The sequence below is a fragment of the Miniopterus natalensis genome, chromosome 5, assembly GCF_054644295.1.
Source record: "Miniopterus natalensis isolate mMinNat1 chromosome 5, mMinNat1.hap1, whole genome shotgun sequence".
In the NCBI taxonomy this organism is placed as follows: Eukaryota; Metazoa; Chordata; class Mammalia; order Chiroptera; family Miniopteridae; genus Miniopterus; species Miniopterus natalensis.
In genome coordinates, this window is record NC_142085.1 from 24,682,396 (window position 1) to 24,699,799 (window position 17,404).

Sequence of the window (17,404 nt, forward strand, 5' to 3'; positions counted from 1 at the left end):
CTGTGATATTTTTTATTGTTAAATACATTTTATATTTATTTTTTAACTTTATTTTTATTGTTGACACTATTACAGATGTGCCCATCCCCACCCCTTCGCTCACCATCACCTCACAGCTGTGTGTGTCTGAGTTTTGCATATATGTACTTTGGCTAACCCAGTCACTTTCTTTTTTTTTTTTTTAAATATATCTTTATTGATTTCAGGGAGAGGAAAGGAAAGAGAAAGAGAGATAGAAACATCAGTGATGAGAGAGTCATTGATCAAGCCAGCAACTGGGCATGTGCCCTGACTGGGAACCGAACCTCCATCGCCTGGATCCCAGGTCGACGCTCCACCGCTGAGCCGCGCCCGCCGGGCCAGTCACTTACTTTTATCCAGTCGCCGCTACTCGCCTTCCCCCTGACAGCTGTCAGTCTGTTCCGTGTATCCATGCCTCTGGTTCTATTTTGTTTGTCAGTTTATTTTGTTCATTGGATTCCACATATAAGTGAGATCATATGATAGTTGTCTCTCTCTGACAGGCTTATTTCACTCAGCATAATAATCTCCAGGTCCATACGTGCTGTTGCAAAGGGTAAGGGTTCCTTCTTTTTTATAGCCAGGTAGTATTCCTTTGTGTGAATGCTCCACAGTTTTTTTTATCTACTCATCTACTGATGGGCTCACTGTGATTTTAATTTGCATTCTCTTGATGATTAATGATGCTGAGCATCTTTTCACATGTCTGTTGGCCATCTGTATGTTCACTTTGGAAAAATGTCTATTCAGATCCTCTGTCCATTTTTTAATCGAATTGTTTGTTTTTTGGGTGTTGAGTTTTAAGACTCCTTCATAATTTTTTTATGTTAACCCATTATTGGATGTATCATTTACAAACATTTTCTCTCAGTACACTATCTTTTCACTATGTTGATAGTTTCCTTCATTGTGCAAAAACGTTTTAGTTTGAAGTAATCTCATTTGTTTATTTTTTCTTCTGTTTCCCTTGCTCAAGGAGATAGATCCAAAAGATACTGCTAAGAACAACGTCAAAGAGTTTACTATGTTTTCTTCTAGGAGTTTTATGGTTTCAGGTCATGATTTTCTGAAGACTGAAAACAAACATTTTTTAGAAAGCATAAACAACAGTCCTCTCAAAAATTATAGTTCAATAATCTACTAGATATCCTTTCAGAATCCTGCAGTGCCAGTTATCTTCTCACTAAATTGTAGTTTAGGTCTTTTCATTTAGGCATTTTTTCCCTATTAGAATATAAACTATTTGAAGGAAGGAACTGGGCTGTATTCATAAGATTTGTGTGCCAACCGCTGGGACTAGCACAGTATCACTTAAGATGCAGACACTCAATAAACCTTTGTTGAGTAAGTCAATAAACGAAAAACACCTATCCAACATTGTACTTTATTTCATTAATTTCTGAAGAGTGTTAGGATCAATATAGATATTGTCCATAAAGAAAAATAAAATATTGAGCGTATACTACTTACCTAAACATTGTACTGAGATGGAAATACAGATGAAAAGTGCTAAATCCCTGCCCACAGTAAGCTCACCCATTGGTGAGGAAGAATGCAGACAAAGTTTAAAAAATCAATCTTTAGGTGCTAGATATTAGGCAGGATGAAACTTTTAGCTCTGCCTAGAGAAAGGTAGCTTTGGAAGAAAAAGGATTTGCTGGAGTTTGAAAGCAAAAATAAGAAAGGCAGAATTCTAGGAAGAAAGGACAGATGCGCAGTGGGATAGGCATGTGGAACAGCATGACCCCTTAAGGAAGTGCACTTAATTTAAAGAAAAAATGGGGGACAATGGTATTAAATGGGTGGGAAGGGGCAGATAGTAAAAAGCTTTTCATAATATTTGAGGAAATTTGAAACTTGTGTTAGGTAACAGGAAACAATCTGGGAATTGTATCCAGAGAAGTCATATTATTAGATTTGATTTTGGAGAGTATAGTAATAGCCCTGTAGCTGGGAATTTGAGAGTTGGATGTTGTAATTTCAGATATCAGATAGGATCTTATGGAACTCTTCATCTTCAAGAATAATGATTGGACCAAAACCAAGGCAGTGTCGATGGGGCTGGAAAAGAAACATTAGATTTAATATGTAAAGATTTGTGGAATAAGAGAGGTCACATTAATGTTTAATTCTATTTACAATGGATCCACTCCCCCAACCACTTTAACAGAGGTAATGCTCTCCCAGTAGCTGAGGTGCTTTAAATACGTTTTGAACTTGTCCTCCCCTTGGTAACATGCTCTTTTCTGACTGTGCGTATTTATGAATGAGGCAAAGTTAGTTAGATGTTTACTTCATGAGCCGCCTCTTTCTCTTTTACCCCTAACCAATCCCCCCTCCTTCTGGGATATGTCAGGTACCCTAACTCTACTTCCAATTTGCTACTCTTAGAGCCAAGAACCTGCCACTAACCTTTACCAGCCTGCTCTGCTAGCGGCTACCCTGCATGTAGTGGTCTTGGAGTACAAGCATGGCCATTGAGGGTTCTCTTCTCTCTCTCTCTCTTTGAGTGTGTGTTTGTGGGTGTGTGTTTGAAAGTCTTGGTGTGTCTACTGAATATATAGAAGAGGGCTGGCTACGTTTTCTCCTCTGATGTTTCACATCAAAACCTGTCTCAGGTCCAAGTCTTAGAGGCTCTTTAATGGTACAGCTTATACTGGGCTGCTGTTTCTCCAGGCGCCACTCCGCTATCAACCGAAATTCAAAATCTTTGATGAAACGCTGACGAAGACCCAGCAAACATCCAACGGCATATTGTGTTCATGGGTCACAACTGTTATTGTTAAAATGTCCATAGTATCCAAAGCAATCAGTAGATTCAATGTAATCGCTATCAAACTTCCATTAGTATTTTTCACAGAAGTAGAAAAAAAATCCTAAAATGTGTATGAAATCACAAAAGATCATGAATAGCCAAAGAAATCTTGAGAAAGAACAAAAAGCGCAAGGCATCAGCTCCTGATTTCAAACTATATTACAGTGCTATAGTAATCAACACAGTATGGTACTGGCAGGAAGACAAACCTATAGATAACTGGAACAAAAAATGCACTAGTATTTTACAAGGGAAACCATCTTTTCAGCAAATAGTGTTAGGAAAACTGAATAACCACAGGCAGGAAAATAAAATTGGGACTCCGGTCTTACATCACGTACATAAATTAACTCAAAATGAATTGAAGACTTAAATGTAAGATCTCATATCATAAAACCTCAAGAAGAAAATGAGGAAAGAAGGTCTTCTACACTGATCATGACAATGATTTTCTGGATATAACACTAAAAGCACAAGCAACAAAAGCAAAAAATAAAGTGGATTATACCAAACTAAAAGGCTTCTTAAAAGCAAAAGAAACAATTAAAAAAATGAAAAAGCAACCTATGGAATGGGAGATAACATTTGCAAGCCATATATTGGATAAGGGGTTAATATACAAACTGTAAAGGACTCACACATCTCAATAGCTAAAAACTAAACAGCCTGATTTAAAAATGGGCAGAGGAACCGAATGCTCGTTTTTCTGAGGAAGACATCCTAACAGCCAACAGGTATGTGGAAAGATGCTCAATATCACTAGTCATCCGGGAAATGCAAATCAAAACCACTATGAGATATAATCTCACGCCTGTTAGGATATAGGATCATCAAGAAGACGCGAGATAACAAGTGTTGGCAGGGATGTGAAGAAAAGAGACCCCTAGTGCACTGCTGGGGGGAATGTAAATGGGCGCAGCAACTATGGAAAACACTGTGGAGGTTCCTCAGAAAACTAAAATGGAACTACCATAGGATCCAGCAACCCTGCTTCTGGTGATATATACAAAGGAAATTAAAACAGGATATTGAACATTTATCTGCACTCCCATGATCATTGCAGCATTACTTAAAATAACCAAAATATGGAAACAACCTAAATGTCTACCAATAATGAGTGGATAAAGAACATGTGGTATATAAATGTATACAACGGAATGTTATCCATCCGTTAGAACAAAAGACATTCTGCTTTTGCAGCAACAAGGATGAAACTTGAGGGCCTTATACTAAGTGAAATAAGTCTGACAGAAAAAGACAAATACTGTCTGATGTTACTTACATGTGGAACCTAAAAAAGCCAAACTCATAGAAACAGAGGAGAATGGTGGTAACCAGGGGCTGGGTAGGAGGAAGGTTGGGGAAATATGGTCAAAGTGTACATGTAAGTAGCAGACAAGTTCTGGAATCTGATGCCCAGCAAAATGATTATAGTATCAATACTGTACTTCACACTTCAAATTTGCTGAGAGACTAGACCTTAAATATTCTCACACAAAAAACAGATAATAATTATGTGAGGTGATAGAAGCATTAGCTAATGCTATGGTGGTAATAGTGTTAGAATATATATCAAATGAACACATTGTACATCTTAAGCATATACAATACTATGTGTCAATTATATCTCAATTAAAAAAGAATGTATTAGCAAAATACAGAGTATAAAAATAAGAAATAATAAAATTCAAATTATCAGGCAATGTTAATATGTTAATTGTAGAATGTAATTTATCAATTAAAAATATATGTGTGTGTGTATTTAAAACCTACATGTGTATACTACTCAAAATAATATAAATTATATTTTTAGAAGCTGGAATATTTAAATTGGTATTTTTTTAGCTGCTCAGAAAACTTTGACAAATCTAGGAAGGTAGAAATATAAGCCAATAATAATTTAATAACATTAGGTATAAATGACAGCAGTGTAAGTTGTTGTGAATCATAAACTGTAGTTAGCCTAGTTTTGGGGTGGAAAACTTGAAAAGTTTTTACTTAGTATAATGCCCTTATCTTCTCTCTACCTCAGTTTAATTCTCACAGTATAGGAATAATAATAGTTTCTATAACACAGGGCTCTTTTGAGAGTCAAATGAGTCATTAGATATGAAGCACTTAGAACCATTGTTGGAATATAGCATGTGCTAAATACACGTTAGCTTAAAAAGTTAAGAGTCATGCTTTTAAATAATACTTGATTTAGATGAAAATTAAACCTTAACTGACATTATCATTTCAAAAATTTAAGAGAACACTTCAAACCAATGGATGCAAAAGAGCTATATCTATAAAAAAGAAAAGAATTAGAGTATTACATAATATTTCTTAAAAGAGAGGAAAATAAATAAAGTAATATCTGATTTTTAGAAATTAAATGTTGGAGGTATTAAATCAGAAAAGAAGAAACATTTCTGTTAAAAGAAGACCAAAGTTTTGGCTGATAGGAGAGAGTTGTGAAAAGCTAAAATTTAGAAAATGTTTGCAAAAGCCATCTTTGAGAATGGGGAATATATATGTTAGTTTAAATAAGTGAAGATTTTTGTAATGTTTTTATTACAGTTGACATTCAATATTATTTTGTATTAGTTTCAGGTGTACAGCATAGTGGTTAGACAGTCACATACTTTACAAAGTGATCACCCTGATATTTCAAGCACCCACTTGGCACCATACATATTATTACAGTATTATTGGCTATATTCCCTATGCTGTGCTTTACATCCCATGACTATTTTGTAACTACCAATTTGTACTTCTTAATTCCTTCACCTTTTTTTCCCAGCTCTGCAATCGCTCTCCCCTCCAGCACCATCAGTCTGTTCTACATTTATGTCTCTATTCCTATTTTGTTCATTTGTTTATTTTGTTCTTCAGATTCCACATATAAGTGAAATCATATGGTATTTGTCTTATTCTGTCTGACTTATGTCACTTAACATGATACCTTCTAGGTCCATCCATGCTGTGACAAATAATAAGATTTCATTCTTTTTATGGCTGAGTAATATTCCCTTGTATATATGCACCCTTAATATTTTACCCACTCATCTATTTATGGTCAATCAGGTTGCTTCCATATCTTAGCTATTGTAAATAATGCTGCAAGGAACATACGGGTGCATATGTACTTTCAAATTAGTGTTTTGGATTTCTTCAAATATATAATGAGAACTGAAATTGCTGGATCATAAAGCAGTCTGATTTTTAATTTTTGAGGTAACACCATAATGCTTTCCACAGTGCATGCACCAATTTGTATCCCCGCCAACAATGCACAAGGGTTCCCTTTCCACCTCATTCTTGCCAGCACTTGCTGTTTGTTGATTTGTTGATGGAGCCATTCTGACAGGTGTGAGGTGATGTCTCAGTGTGGCTTTAATTTGCATCTTTCTGATGATTAGTGGGGCTGAGCATCTTTTCATAAGTCTACTGGCCATAAGTATGTTCTCCTTGGAGAAGTGTTTATTCAGATCCTCTGCCCATTTTTACATTGGATTGTTTGGTTTTTTGGTGTTGAGTTGCATGAGTTCTATCCAAATTTTTTATATTAGCCCATTATGGGATGTATCATTGAAAAGTATCTTCCTCTGCTCAGTAGGCTATCCTTTTGCATAGTTCATGGTTTCCTTTGCTGTGCAAAAACATTTTAGTTTGATGTAGTCCTCTTTGTTTATTTTTTCTCTGGCTTTTCTTGCCCAAGGAGATAAATCAGAAAAAAATATTGCTACAAGAAATGTCTGAGATTTTATTGCCTTTGTTTTCTTCTAGGAGTTTTGTGGTTTTGAGTCTTACATTTAAGTTTTTAATCCATTTTGAGTTTATTCTTGTATATGGTACAAAAAGGAGGTCTAGTTTCTTTTTTTTCTTTCTTTTGCATGTATCAGCCCAGTTTCTCAATACTATTTATTGAATAGGCTGTCTTTACCCCATTGTGTGTTCTTGCCTCCTTTATCATATATTGACCATATAGGCATGGGTTTATTTCTGGGCTCTCTATTCTGTTTTACTGATCTAAGTGTCTGTTTCTATGCCAGTACCATGCTGTTCTGATTACTGTAGCCTTCTAATATAGTTTGATATCAGGTAGCATGAAACCTCTGACTTTGTTCTTCTTTCTTAAGATTGCTGTGGTTATTTGGGGACTTTTGTGGTTCCATGTAAATTTTTGGATTATTTGTTCTAATTCTGTGGAAAATGTCATTGGTATTTCAATAGAAATTGTGTTGAATCTATAGATTTCTTTGGGTAGTATGGACATTTTAATGATGGTAATTGTTTGTATCCATGAGCCGCACATACTTCCATTTATTTGTATCTTCTTCAATTTCTTTCTTCAATGTCTTATAATTTTCTTTGCACAGGTCTGGTTTAAATTTATTCCTAGGTATTTTTTTATGCAATTGTAAATTACATTGTTTACTTAATTTCTGTGACAGTTCATTATTGGTGTATAAAAATGCAGAGAATGGTGAATATTTTTAACTAGTAAAGAAAGAGTACTGCTTGGTAGGACCAAATACTCTGGTTGAGGACAGAAATCAATAATGATGATAATGTCAACAAACAATAATGAAATTTTCTCTATATGATTCAGCAGTGCGGAGGCAGAGATTATTTGATTTGAGGATTGATATATTTAGTGTATTTAAGGATCATTAGTAGAAGGCATCTGAGGAAAATAAAGAATGTTTAGAAATTCCTTACCATAGACTTCAGGATGGGAGGCAAGGAAGTGAAGTTAGGAGAGTAATGAGAAAATAAGGAAATCATGAAGAACTGAGGATTATGTTGGAATATAAGAACATAATTACAAGTAGAAACAAGATTTGGCAAGGAAGAAGATTGGTGCGCTTGGGAGGTGTGGCAGACTATAATCTTCCACAGATTGCTGTACCAATACATACCAGTTCTCTCATTACTCTCCTAACTTGAACCTTGTAATTCCCTGGACCGATAGAATGTAGTGAAAGTGATGTTGAAATGCTTCAGAGCCTAACTCACAAAAGGCAATACTGGCTTCCATCTGGCTTTGTCTTGGGACAAGTGCTACAGGAGCCCTGAACTGACATTGTAAGAAGCTCAGCATCCTGAATTTACTAGGCTGAAGAGACCATGTAGAGAAACTACACAGAGACAAAGACTATGTCTAAGGAGTACCAGGTGTTCAAGGCATCACAATTCAGGTACTAGTCATGTGGTAAAGAGCTTCTCAAAATTATTTCTCTGAAATAACCCTTTTCAGTATCAAGAGAGTCTTGAGCCAGAACCACTAGCCAAGCCACTCCCGATTCCAGACCCACAGAAAGAGTAAACTATAGTAAATTGTTATTACTGTTTTTAGAAACTGGGTTTTGGGGTGATTTTTACATTGCAGTAGAAAAAACCCCAAAATGAATGAATTGGAGACATTGAAAAACATACAAAGTAGGATAAAATGGGGGGGGGGGGGTAAAAGAAGAGAAAAATAATACAGTGCCCTGCAGGAAACAGCAATGGAATGGCTTTCAAAATGAAAAGTTTGGCTCTCGCCAGTTTGGCTCAGTGGTTGGAGTGTCAGCCAATGGACCGAAGGGTCTTGGATTCTATTCCAATCAAGGGCAAGTACCTCAGTTGCAGGCTCAATGCCCAGGCCCCATCTGGGGCAGGTGCAGGGGGCAACCAATTGATTTGTCTCTCCCACATGGATGTTTCTCTCTCTCTCTCCCTTCCACTCTCTCTGGACAGCAATGGAAAAAATATCCTAGGGTGAGGATTGAAAAAAAAAATTTTAAAAGAAAAATTTGTTCTGACATCTTAATGAATGGTCAGATTACATGGACAGCTTCAAGTTCAAGTACCATTAATTCCAGGCTCTATTTGTAGTAATTGAACTATTAGGAAAATATGGTTGGAAAATGAATGTTACATCAACAGAGATGATGAATTTATTTAGAAATCTGTAATGGGAGGGGAAGAACAAAAGCTGCTGGAAAACTTCTTATGATGATTCCATTAAAGAAACAAAGTCCTTTTCAGGGAGGAATTAAAGGGAAGTGAAGATATGATGATCTGCATAAAATTATATAACATATTAATAGTTCCTGTAAAGCAGCAGACAGATGTAGAATATGGATGAGAGAGAAAAGCTAGAAATGACACCACGGGGGGGGGGACTAACCTCTGGTGGGTGCTTCTAATTTAGAGACAGAAAGGCTACAGGAAAGAGCCAAAGTTAAACTATAGCTGAGACCCAGAAACTCATTTCCATTTTATTCGCAGTCACGAAATGTGCGTTAGGTATAGAGCAAAATATAATTTAATATCTCCCAAATCTCTCCCTTGACCTCACATCCCTCCCCAGACGTTTCCCCAGTTCTGTTTCACTGCAGCAAACTTCCTTGAAAGAGGAAATACCTATTGTCAGAAATTCCTCTGCTTCCATTTTATCCTTAATCTACTGCGCCCAGGCTGTTGCGCCCCACATTTCACAAATGCTGTTATTGTCATCACCAATCACCTCCACATTGCTAACTTCATGCTCCCTTCTCATTGAACCTGAGTTATTAGCAGTTGATTACCCCCTTCTCCTGGCAACTCCTCTACTTGGCGTCTAGGATGCTCCGTGATCATGGACTTACTTTCACTTCAGCGGCCACTTCTCCCCACTTTCTTGTATTTCAGTGCATCCCGCGGCCCGAACCAGCCTCCCAACTAGGCTTCTGCTTTCACCCTCGCTTCCTGTAGTCTGTTCTCCACACAGCAGGAATGGTGATCCATTTATTTTTCATTTTATTTTATTTGTTTCTATTTTATTTATTTTATTTTTCCATTACCATTTACCCCTTCTATGCCTTCTATGCCTTCTTTGATCACCACACTGTTGTAGATGTCCACGAGCTCTCTTTTTTCCTTTTTAGCTCAGTTCCTCCACTCTCCCGCCCCCTCCCCCACCACACACACACACACACACACACACACACACACACACAGCTCTCTGCCTGCTCTCTATCTATTAGTCTGTCTATATTTTGCTTGGTAGTTCAGTTTGTCCATTAAGTTCCACATATGAGTGAAATGTGATGCATTTTTTAAAAAGTAAATCAAGTCCTGTTACTACTGACCTCAATACTTTCCAATGGCTTCCCATTTTATTCAAGTAAAAAAAAAATCAAAGTCCTTACTGCAAACCTACAAAATCCCACGTGGTCTGGCCCCAGAGCCCCTCTGACCCCTGTCCTATCACTGTCCCCTTTGCTTACTCTACCTCAGCCACAGGGGCCTAAGAGCTCACTGTGAACACACCCAGCACTCACCTATCTCAAGGCTTTGCACTGCTCCTCCCCTGCCTGGCCCCTCTGCCCACTTGTTCTGTGGCCTGTCTTGTCCCTTCACTTACTTATCCTATATAAAATAGTAATTCTTTGGCCCACAGCTCTGGCATTTCATATATCATTGACCCTCCTTTTTTCTTCGTCTTAGACTTAAAGATATCTGGTATAGATTATATTTATTTTTTATTTTGTTTATGCTTCTATATCCCAATGAGAATACATGAAAGCAGAAGTGATGCTTCTTTCATTACCTATCTCCAAACAAAGAGCTGTACCTGGAATATAGTAAATGCTCAATAAATATTTGTTGAATAAACATATGAATTAGACTAAAAAAGTTTAAAATATCCCCAGATGTACATGAAAAGGTGTCCGTGGTGCACTGTTAAGGGAGCAAACCAAATTATAGAACAGTATGTGGAGTATAATGTTAAAACATATAGGGCATATATTTATAAATATGCCTAGAAAAATTTAAAAGTTGTACATTGAATCTTAGTATCGTTTATCTCAGGGAGTAAAATTACATATTATTTTTATTCCCTTATTTATAATTGCCTGTATTTTCCAAAATTTTAACAACGATTAAAGGTTTACTTGTACATTTGCAAAATTCAACTGAGTTATTTCCACATATGGAAGAAAAGACACTACGTGGACAAATGTTTATTTTATGTGCTATTCATGAAATTTGGGTTTCTGTTTTGACATTTAGGACTTGGGAAGTCTGATTTTAAAAATATGAATGTTTTAAATCCAAGAAGTAAATGTTGAATTTTAATGGAAATAGTGGAAAATTTGGAAAAGATACTAACTTCACCCCCTTTTTTCACAGTATTTTCATCTACAATTTTTGAGTAATAATGTACTATCTATGCTTTGCAAAAATGACATATAGGGTACATATGTATTATGTATATATGTAGATATAAAAAAACTAGGAAAAAAACAAACTTTTCATTAGTTATCCATAAGTCATAGGATTATTATTTTTCCTCTCACATTTGCAACCAGGAAGAAAAGATGGTTTCAATATTTTAATGTACAAATGTATATATAAATATGATAAGGATGCTCTAAAAGTAATAAATATAAGTAAAATGATTTAAAGAAAATACAACAAAAGATAAGTAGTGGATATCTCTTAGTGATTTAAATATAAATATTTTCATTTGTTGTTTTCCAAATGCTATACTTAAGGACCAAATATTTTATGTGGAAACAAAAGTTACCTTGAAAAGAAAAAGAAGGGTAATTTAAACAGTATAATCTGTTTCCAATAGCCTTGACAAAATATTAACAATAGCATGTTCCTATATGTTACTATCAGACAGCTCTCCCATGGGATGTACAAATCCTTCTCTAATACTTCCCTGGGAGAATTGATCTTACAAAAACCATTCAGTCTGTAATTCAACAGAAGGCTTTCCCTACCCCAGTCATTTATGTCTCTGGAGGACAATGTCTGCACCATGTGTAGATGACCTCATTTCAAGGGCTACTATATCTTATAATTAAAGAAAAAATATGTATTAAATTTAAATATAAATACACGGTGCTTTAAGGTTATCTGGTAATAAGTGGACTCTCCTCCAATGAATAATAAATTTGCCAAATCAGCAGACATGTAACATCTTTCCACCATGATGACTAGAATGTGCAGTAGACTCTAGTATTAGCACGAAATGGGAAGCAGAGTTAGGAAAACAAAATTTAAAGGAATTAAAAATATTTTTCAATAGCTGGTTTGGATTCTGTTTTTAGAGATGTCACAAATTCCTAAAAATTACACCCAACTAATAGAAGTTTTAGGGAAAGTCAAAGCCAGTATACAGAACTGCTGTTTTCAGATAGGAATATTAGCTTCTTTATTGAGAAAACTTTCCAAGGCGTACATTTCACTCTTATGATTAGCCCAGTTGTAAATGATGTTCTCGTATATAAATATTTAAATTATTTGTGTCAAAGCAAAGGATATTATTAGTACGTTAGAGTTACAATATTTCTCAAAAGCTTGGAAAAAAGATTACTGAACTTTACACTATAAAATCAATAAACCACAATCACGAAGAGAGATGTCCAATTTCAGCTGAAGGAGCAGCTTGGGCTGCTCTTATTGAGTATATTAATTTACCCACAGAAAAAAACACTGTGCCATATATCCCTTTATCGTAAAGAGTGATATCTGGGGACCATTCTAACCTGATGCCATAAAGTATTCAAGTCATGTAGAATTAATTATAGGACTAATCCTTCTTAATCTAAATCTTTCATTTATTTCCCCTGTTGGCATGCCTGCATGAAGTAAACATACTGGCTAGGAATTCGATTTCTTTTTGTGAATAAGTTGGCAGTATGATTAAGATTTCCATTTCTATGATCTATTTTAATGTTAATGAAGTCCTAAAGGACAGATCCATTCTTGGTCCTATTAGACTGAGAGCCAGACCTTGTCCCACAATGATCACCCACAGCAGCGCCGTCTCGTGGAGCTGTTTCGGTCCTCTTTGATATGCCATCCCACCTCCCTAGCGACACACGGACCAGAGAAACAGCTGTTTCATTCTAAGTTTTACGTTCTTCAATGGATAGTGTTAGACTGTATAAAGAGCTTTGAATTGTGAGCCAAATGCCTCAGTAAAAAACAACAATCAACACCAAGTTACACAAACCACAAGAAAGGGCTGATCCTGGACTCCTCCTCCCCATCCCACTTCCATCCCAAATAGTCATCAGATCTGTAAGTACCTTCGATATACCAGCTCCTTTCCATGGTCACTACTTCTTAGTTCAGCCATTACCATCTCTCCTAAGCTACTGAAATAGCCTCATAACTGGTAATTATCTTTGTTTCCAAACCATCTTCCTTAGCATTGCTCAAGAAGTTTCTCAAAACACCAAACCTGGTTGTTTTCAAAACTCATTAATATCCTCTCTTTTCCTCTCTTATCCTCTGTGAATAAACTTCTTGGGAAGGCATAAAATGCTGCCCATGATATGGTTGTTTATTGTTTTTTCCCACCCATTCTGAGTTTCAGTGATATCAGTCCTTCTGAAGTCCCCAGAACATAACCCAGGGTTGTGCCTCTGGGCTGTTTCTAAGTTTCTCCCAATCCTGGCTGCCCTGTCCCCTCATTCAAGGCCACCTCACTTATTTGTTAGGGAGGAGACCAGTAGGCAGTTCTTGATGAGGTGATTACATATGTCATCACATTGACCTCATTTTTCTTTTCTAGTGAGGCCCTCCAGTAAAAGACAGTGAAAAGCTCTTATTTACTTCCAAAATGCTATATAATGTCTTCCTTTATTACTGAGTGTCTTAGAACCTTGTTTAGAGGCCTTATAGTCAAGGAACTCATCTAACTAACTATATATATATATATATATATATATATATATATATATATATATATATATATATATATATACATTCTTTGCAGATATGTCAATTTTAGGTTGACTCTAGATTTGAGGCTGATTAGACTTTATTTCTCTCCTCCAGATGAGTGTCTTACGGAATTTTAAGTAGACGAATATAAGATATAGTGTCAATGCAGGGGTGGTTGGAGAAGTCAAATATCATTAAACTCAAAGTAGTTTCTTGTGTTGGTTCCAAAAGAAAATGCCTTCTACTGAATAGATGTTTCACTGATTTGCTGTCATTTTTGCTTTTCAACAATTGTTTCTTTCTCTCTCTCTCTTTTTTTTTTTTTTTTTTAAATATATCTTTATTGATTTCAGAGAGAGGAAGGGAGAGGGAGAGGAAGAGATAGAAACATCAATGATGAGAGAGTCATTGATGAGCTGCCTCCTGCACGCCCCCAACTGGGGATCAAGCCTGCAACCTGGGCAAGTGCCCTGACCAGGAATTGAACTGTGATCTCCTGGATCCTAGGACAACGCTCAACCACTGAGCCACACCCAGCTGTGCTCTTTCTCTTTTTTTAATATGTATTTTCATCTACACCCTGTTTTATCTGATCTGTGAAACAAGGGGCCATGCCTCATTTTTGTTTTTGCAGAGGCTTGGATATAGTAGGCTTTTAGTAAACATTTGTTGAATAAAAACCCTAGCATCTTTCGAAGGTATGAAGTCTTGTGCATTTCACTTCTCTGTTATAAGAGTGGGTTCTTTATGCAAAAAAATTAAAACAACCAAATGGGCTCAGTGGATTTTGAATAGGAATTCTGGGATCTTTGGATGCCTCAGTGGCAGCAGTGGATAGTGATGGCAAAGGCCAAGAACAAAGGTTGGGCCTCCCACCTGGATTTCAACCAAATAAACTCTCTTCTATTTGGTTTATTCATTAATAGTGTTCCATCCAAAATATAGACATACTTTGAAACCTCACACTGATAATCATTGTGAACTATTGGAACTGATGATTTTATCATTTCTTCTCACCTCTAAAATGTTCTGTTTCAATAGCTGGTTTATTTTTGGTTTTTTTCATCACCTTTTATCCCCTCTATGCCCTCTTCCACCTCCACTCACTCCCCCCCTTCCCCATCATAATCACCACATTGTCATTTGAGTAATTGAGTTGAAAGTACTTTTTTTGTTGACATTAGAATAAGGTTTATTAATTTGGGGTTTCTGTAAATTAGCCTGAGGCGAAACTGTGTTCATTTTTACTAAACTTCAATTAAAATTCAGTAATTTATGTGCTGTCTTTGTCACCAATAGAAATTATAGATATTTTTATATTACAATGAATTTGTGGAAATTACCCCAAATTAGCATCTATGGTCATCACTACACTGAAATTACAGTATTATTTAGACCACCTGGATCTTGATATTTAATCCTGTAATAAAGTAGCATATATATTACTTTCTCACACATTTGTTTTTATAAATATTTTGATAAATATATTTTTATATGGTTAATTTCCTTTAAGATCTTTTTACAATTGTACCTTTAAAGTAGTTATAAAAATATGGAGAAAGAGTGCTGATGGCACAATGAAATACTAAAAAATCCCTGATTTTTAGACAGAGACACAGCTGATAATTATTATTTTGGAATAAGCAGCTATATGACCATAGGTGCTTTCTACGCCTGTCAATGATAGACCTTAACATCTGTACCTATTTGGCAAAGATTAGCCTCATTCACCCAGTGTCATATGTTCAGGTTCTGTATATCACTGTACTCCAGAAAGTCATAACTATATCTCCTCCCATGAACAGGAAATTGTGTTCTGATATTCTTTTCCTTTGTTTCATCAGCTTATTTTGTTTGTGGTGGCCCTACATAAATTCACCCTTTAGATGCTTTGCTTTACTGAGTATGATTTTTTTTTTCACCTTCCCAGGATCCTTTCACATACTTCTTCTAACACAAATGATTTTCCTTGGGGATGCCCTCCTCTCCCACCATCAGCACCTGTGGTTTGAACAGGGCCAACTCCACCTACATCTGTAATGCTGGGCACCAAGTGAGATAAGTTTCAATTGGTGAGACTGATGGGCACAGGACACATATAGAACTCAGGTGACTCAATTCTGGAATTTTAAGAGTCACACTTTTGGCTCTGGCTTCTAAGAGAGAAGAATGTATACCCAGGGCCTGACAACTGTTTTTCCACAGAAGGAAAGAAGCTGCCTGAGAAGAAAGCCAACACAGAAGAAAAAGTATCTCAGAAACAGGATAGGAGAAACCCTCAGGCCTCAAAGACAAGGTTTAAAACATGCATAAAATTCCCAGCCAGGCGTGGCTCAGAGGTTAAGCGTCAACCTAGGATCCAAGCGATCGGGGTTTGATTCCCGGTCAGGGCACATGCCCGGGTTGTGGGCTCGATCAATGACTCTCTCATCATTGATGTTCCTCTCTCTCTCTCTCTCCCTCTTCTGTCCTCTCTCTGAAATCAATAAAGATATATTAAAAAATAAATAAATAAAACATGCCTAAAATCAATTCTACACCTGACTCTTCAAAGATGGGAGCCTGTTAGAGGAGGTCAAGAAGAGGATGTGACTTCTTGTTGGCCCTCAAGCAAGCGTCAGCAATTAGAGGCTCCTCACCCCCTCCTCTTCTTCTTGGAATGTACATTCTGCTCACATTTCCCACAGTGGAAGCCATTTCAAGGACTTAACCACAAGAGAACAATGTATTGTTGAGACTATCTGGACTGAATGTGTGAGTGAACCCAGTAAGGCTTCTATATGAACTTTGAAGATTCTTGCAGCTAGGTGTGGAGATCTACTAATCTTTTTAGTCACCCAAGACAAGCCTCATCATAGGCAAGTTACTTTGCATAGTACACCTTTTATCCCAGTCTGGAGTGGCCTGCTTCTTTTAGGTCTCTCCTTGCCCCCCATGTACAGGAACCAGTCTGTGAAGCAACAGATCCACCAACGCCCCCTCTAGCTTAAGCCATTTTTAGTTGGCTTACATCAAAAAGAACAATTATCAGAAGAGATTCAAGATGGCAGCAGATTGAGTGGAAGCTACATTGACCCTCTCCCAGGACCAAACTGGAATTACAGCTAAAGTGTAGAAAAACCACCCTGAGTGATCAACTGCAACTGAAGATGAGCTGGGGAGCACCCTCATAACCAAGGACAAAAAGTGGAGACCACAGAGAGGCTGGTAGGAAGTGCAGAGGCACAAGAAGGCTGGCTGGGTTCCCACAGGCAGCAGCTGAAGGTCCAGAGGGATATCTCAGCTGTTGGAAGTTTCCATTTAGAACTCTGGAGTCGAAATCCCAAGCTGAGCTCCCCAGCCCAGAACACCAGAACTCCAGAACTGAGAAAGGTGCCCATATAACATCTGACTGTGAAAAGCAGCAGGGTTTCTGTCTGCCAGGGAGAGGCAGCTGGAACTGCAGGCACCCTCTTAAAGAGCCAATGCACAAAGTTTCATTTGTAGCCACCCACCTTGGGCTCTGACAGAGGGAAGGCAGAGTCGACTAGAGTAGTGTGAACAGAATCTAGGGGGGATAGCTGGGGGAACAGATCTCAGAGGGCACCCATCTGGACCCCGGTGCTGGATCATTCCCCCATACAGCAGGGGACATCTTTCTCAGGCAGATATTTAACTTCCAAGCAGCTTTTGCCTGGGGGGAAAGCAATTTCCCCACCCTGCTGGAAAACCTCTGGCACCACTCTATGGAGTTTCTACACCTTGAGGCTCCTTATGAGACTGACAACAATCAGCTGCCCCATTCTGTGGAGTTTCTACACACTGGGGCTCATTAAGAGACTGAATAACAGCCCCTGGGTGCTTTGAGTCTTTGCTTTATTTACTTCT